Raw genomic sequence first — 6,000 nt, 5'->3', positions numbered from 1 at the left:
GCACCCCTGAAAACAAAATTCCTATTAGAAACTAGGTTAGCAATGAAGAAAAAATTCAAATCTATGAGGAATTTGATTATCAATGATGATGACAAAATTTAAATAAAATTCAAATTACCTTAACACAATGTCAAAATAAAGGAAATGGTTCAATTTTCCAATTGCCTTTTCATGATGTGTTTTGAATAACAAACTAACCATAATACCTCTATATGTAAAATTCAGTTGGATTAAGATATCCAAGTATAATAACCAAAAGCTACACACTTCTAAGACACACTAACATAAATGCACGTTAGGTATATTGACTACTACAGTACCTTAGAAAAAAATCAAATAGGAGTCCTCATAACTAAACTACATCCAAAACTAAACGTAAAGTTGACTTTGTAGCAAAAATACATATAACTCTCGGCAGTAAAATAAATTGAACTTGCGCCAGCTGAAGCCAACTGCGATATTTTTTTTCTCAATCTGGAAAAATATGACAAAGTTATAACATTGTTTGTATTTTTCCTAACATACAAACCCGAGTTCTTTACTATAGGAGATATTTTAGCGCGAGCTGGAAAATACGGCAGAAAACCTTGACAAGGTCATTAACGACTGGGCCGGTAGTTATCCACCGGTTAGTGGTGGGGGACTGCCAGTCGGTAGCTACTGAATACCTTCAATCGGATTCTAGCTAGGACTATTTTTAGGGGGCGGTGACGGAGGGAAGATTTGTGTAAAGAATTCGGGTTTGTATGTTAGGAAAAATACAAATTCAAGTTTGTCATTTGTTCCTACACTTGATACAAACCCTCATTCTTCACTATAGGAGACTTGGTCTTGAGGCCAGGGTGGTCGAGGATTTGCCTATTCCTTGGGAAGATAATCCTCAGACTAGACTCTTGACGAAATAATCTCCCGTTAAACTTTTCTTTGTAGATAGCCATAATCTTAACACGACTGAAAGTTTGTAATTATGTGGAAACAAATGTTTCAGGATAAAGAGGGTCAGGAACATTCGACTTGGACCCTTTCATACTTAGGATTCCCCCGACCTTGAAAAGGGGAACCCTCGTGACTACGAGTATAACTTATACCCTGTGAGAGGAGTCGGAAGAGTTCCATACCTTACATTATTTCCACTGGCGAGTCCAGCTGAAACTGGTTACAGACTAGGATACCCAGATGGGAGGAAGAAGGAAGTGCAGAAGATAGATGGATGTCCTTCTAAAAACCTAGTGTAACACAGAATCCTCGACCAATGGCTTCTGTCCCCAGAAAGGGCATAAGGTAGCTACAACACCTGTTGATCTGCCACAATAGGCCCTAAAGAAAAGGTGTTTAGAGACCTATGTGTCACATCGGTTAAACAGGGAGTGGTGAATGTAGATTGGCGTTTCCAGACTCCAGCTCTTAAGACTTGGGAGACCGAAAAATTTGTCTTAAATGCCAGTGAGGCAGCCACTCCCCTAACTTGATGGGGTTTGGGTCGAGCTGCCTCTGGATCTCCGTGAATGGCTCTCACAATAACTTTCTTGAGCCAGAAAGAGATGGTGTTGCGAGAGATTCTCTTCTTTACCTTGTTGGTACTGAGGAAGAAATGACTGAGGCGTGGTCTGAAAGGTCTGGTGCACTTCAGGCATTTCTTTAGTGCCCGGACTGAGCACAGTAGCTATTGGCCAGTATCCTGTGTTACCTTATTGAGGCTGGAAGATTGAAATTCTCTAAACACTCATCGGCCGATGAAGGATTCTGAGTTTTGGCCACAAAGCCTGGCAAGAGTTGAGCAGGACTTCTCCCCATCCTCTAGAATGGGTGACTTTGTAGGATAGACCATGTAGTTCACCGACCCTTTTTGCCGAGGCCAGAGCTACTAGGAAGACAGTCTTAAGGGTTAGGAACTAGTCAGAGGTCCTATTTAGGGGCTCATAGGGTGGACCCTTCAAGGAAAGTAAGACCAGGGACATGTCCCAAGGTGGTGGTCTAATCTCAACTGGGGGGCAAGATCTTTCAAAACCTCGAATCAACAAGGTGATATCTTCTGAGGTGGAAAGGTCAACCCCTCTCTGTCTACAGATGAGGCTTAAGGCTGAACAATAGCCTTTAATTGCAGAGACTGAGAGGAGTTTTTCCTCCCTGAGGTACACAAGGAGGTCTGCCATTAATGGAAGAGAGGGATCGAGTGGAGACACGCCTCACCCTCTACACCAAGCTGCAAACACTCTCCATCTTGCTTGGTAGAAGTTTGTGGAATATTGGCGCAGGTGCCTGGACACGTGCTCAGCCACCTTCCCTGAAAAGCCTCTGCTTCTGAGGAGTGACTGGAGAGCCTCCAGGCGTGAAGCTTCAGGAAGGGGATTCTCCTGTGAGGGATAATACTGTGTGGCTGCGCCAGCAGAAGGGGTTCTGGAGGCAGAAACCTTGATACTTGAACCAGCAGGGAAAGAAGATCTGCGTACCATTCTCTGCTTGGCCATGCCTGAGCTATTAGGGTTAGCTTGCAGTTCCGGGAGGTCCTGAGTTTGTTGATCACCCTTCTGAGCAGGCAAAAGGGTGGAAAGGCATATGCATCCAGGTTGTCCCAAGAATGTTGAAGGGTGTCCTGGATTGCTACCCGATGGTCTGGAACTGGGGACCCATAGCAGGGAAGTTTCGCATTCAGAGAAGTGGCGAACAGGTCTATTGAGGGGAAACCCCACAAAGCTATTACTGTCTTCGCTACTCGAGGATCCAAAGACCATTCGCCACTCAACACTTGGTGATGCCTGCTCAGTTGATCTGCCACGATGTTTCTCCAGCCCGGAATAAACATGGCTGTAAGAGAAATGTTGTGACCTTTGGCCCAATGGCAAATCTGGACTGCTATCAGACAGAGGTCTCTTGCCAGAGTACCCTCTTGTTTGTTGATGTACGAGACGGCTGTGGAGTTGTCGCTCATCAGTAACACCTCTTGTCCTTGTAGATCTTTTACAAAGTATTCCAGGCTGCTAATAATTCCAGGCAATTTATATGGAGTTTGTTCTATCGGAGACCAAACTCTTGATGCTAATTTCGGGCCTAGGTGGGAACCCCAGCCCTGTAGCGATGCGTCCGAAAAGTTAACTTCGGACTGGGGCTTTGGAGGGGAATGCCCTTTTGGGTATTCTCTCTGGTTGACCACCAATGAAGATCTTGTATCACCAGAGCTGGGACCTCCACTGACAAGAATGGTGAATCGATCTTTTGAGACCAATGGGTCTTCAGATGCCACTGGAGACTTCTCATTCTTGATCTTCTGCCTGGAACTAGTTTTTCCAGGGAGGAGAGATGGCCCAGAATTCTCTGCCACGTCTTGGCTGTAGGAGGCAGTGGAGACAAGAGTTGGGTGATGGATTGTTCCTGTCTTCCAAAGGAAGCACCCTCCCTACCTGGGTGTTGATGGACATACCCAGATAATTTAAGACTTGGGTTGGAATCAAGCAAGACTTCTCTGCATTTACAAGGATCCCCAGGTCCTTGCAAAGGTCGAGAAGTCTTCTCAGGTTATACAGAGGTAGCTCCCTGGATGAGGCCAGGAGTAACCAATCGTTTAAGTACCTTAGCAGACGTATCCCGGGCTTGTGAGCCCAAGAGGAAAAAGAGTTCAAAAACCCTCGTAATGACCTGTGGGGTGGTCGAGAGGCCAAAGCATAGGACTTTGAACTCTAAGATTTGACCCTGAACCAGAAAGCGCAGGAATTTGCGATATTCGCGATGGATGGGCTCTTGGAAATGTGTGTCTTTTAAGTCCATAGATGCCATAAAGTCTCCTGGACGCACTGCTTGGGTTACGGAGGCTGCAGTCTCCATTTTGAAATGGAGTTTGCTTCTCAAACTGATTCAAGGTAGAGAGATCGATTACTGGTCTCCAACCTCCCGAGGCTTTTTCCACCAGAAAGAGGCGACAGAAAAACCCTGGGGAGGTGTTGGAGACCTCTTGTACAGCACCTTTTAGAAGCATGCTCTGGATCTCCCGAGCTAGGGCTTGCCATTTCCCGGGATCCCGAGGGACCTGGGAGGACGAGATTGGGGGAGGAATTAGAGGAGGAGGAGAGCCTATGAAGGGGATGCGGTACCCCCAATGAAGCACCTTGATGGTCCATTGCATGGCCCCCATATCCTTCCACCTATGCACTGTGAGGGGGGAGCCGTGACCCTATTTCTGTCTAGGGTTCCTCCCTCTGCCTTTAGCTTTGGGAGGAGCAGACTTTCCTCTGCCCTTAGGTTTGGCTATAAAAGAGGGGTGGCTGAGGCTCTTGGCTGGGAGTGGAGTTGCAGTTGTGGAGTTGGCTGCTGTTGCACTGTGCGAAGGGAGGCAGCATTTTGCTTCGCGGTGTCCTGCGTCTCTTTCCTCCAAGTATCTAAGGCAGAGGAAACTACTTGTTTAGAAAAGAGGAGAGGTTGCAGAAGGTACGAGTTTCTCAAATGTGACTTCTCGGCCTTACTGATGCTCCTATGAAGTCTGGAAACTACTGATTCCCTCCTTTTGAGGATCCAATTGCCCCACATGGTTGCAGTTGTAGCAGTTAGGAAGTCCAATGTCTTAGCCCCAGCAGCTAGGACTTCCTGTAGGGACTGCATGGAGTTTTGGTTTGATAGGTCTTCGTGACTCACTGGGTAGCCGACTGTGCCTGACCACATGTCAAACCAGGATAATGCCTCCAGAAGGGACATTAAAGCTGCTCCCATTACCGAGGCTTCTGTGGCAGTGAAGGAGACGGAGAGAAGAGTGTCTCTCTGAAGAGCAGCCACGTGTGAGCATTGCTGTGAGGGGATCCAGGGTCAGGGGAGAAGGGTTGGCGTCTCTGACCTTTTAAAAGCGCTTTTGCCTTGAAAAGTTTATGGGATCCTTGAGACTTCAAGGAACCCGTTTCCAACAAAACCGTCTGTGAGACGTTCTTCAGACAGCCTGCAGTGTGAATAGACCAGGGAAGTTCGATTCTGGTCTTAGGGTTTGGTGGAGGACAAGTGTCTGTCTAAAGCTGGAGCGTCGGTATGTCGAGGCGACAGATGTAGATCGCCGAGGCCTGAGATATTACACATAGTTCTTAGAGCCTCAGATAGGAGGACTGAGTCCTTTAATGGTTGCTCTTCCGAGGAATCTTCCAGCCGCGCTAATTCCTCGAGAGGAAGGGCGATAGAAATCCGAGTGTCTGGAGGTAACGGCGAAGTAGGATACTCCATTGCCGTTGTTCCAAGGGAAGGCCGAGCGCTGGCTAATGGTACCGCAAGCGCCTGACCTTGCCTGGAGGTCGATGGTCTAGGCGTAGGTGACCGAATTATCGGTACTGTCTTAGTAAGAGCTTGCATTGATCGGCGGTCTGGCTTGTATTCCGTAACTTGTTAGGGAGCACGGGAACCGGAGCTGTCCTGCATGAAACACGACGGCGAGGTGAATGACCCCGCGCAGATATGCCTGGAGACTTGCGCATCGGGAGGTTGAAGGACGGGAGCGGTCGCTCTCTGCTGATACATAGTGACGGTGAGAAGTGCTCTTTCTCCCTTTCCTAGAACGATCCGAGCTCCTCGAACTAATATGTGAAGGAGAGGGATCGCGCTCAGAGTGCGCTATTCCCTTGTCGATTAGATAAAAAAATCGTGGGAAGAGCTTCTCCAAAGGGAGCGCTAATTACGCTTAAGAGAACTCTCGTGTTGAAGAGCGAGAACGTATCGTAGCGCTCTTTTTCCTGAAGCGCCTAGATGATCCCTCGCGAGATTAAGTCAATTGCGAGGCAGAACGATGACGTGAGGAAGCGCTCTTCTTATGTTTGTGACGAGAGCGCTTATAGTCTCTCGGCGAGACATTTTGTGAAGAGATAGAAGGCGAGGAAGAGTGAAAACGATGATGTCTCTTCCCATGTCGCCTGTCTCTCCGACAAGAACGTCTGGGCGAAGGAGAGCAAGCTCTCCTTTTCCTCTTCTCTCTCTCCCTCCCTCCTAGTCTCCGAGGAGGGTGAGGACGATAAGGAAGAGGAGGAGGGGGAGGTACTG

The sequence above is a fragment of the Palaemon carinicauda genome, chromosome 18 (genome assembly GCF_036898095.1).
Source record: "Palaemon carinicauda isolate YSFRI2023 chromosome 18, ASM3689809v2, whole genome shotgun sequence".
NCBI lineage: Eukaryota > Metazoa > Arthropoda > Malacostraca > Decapoda > Palaemonidae > Palaemon > Palaemon carinicauda.
Note: the sequence above shows the minus strand (reverse complement) of the source record.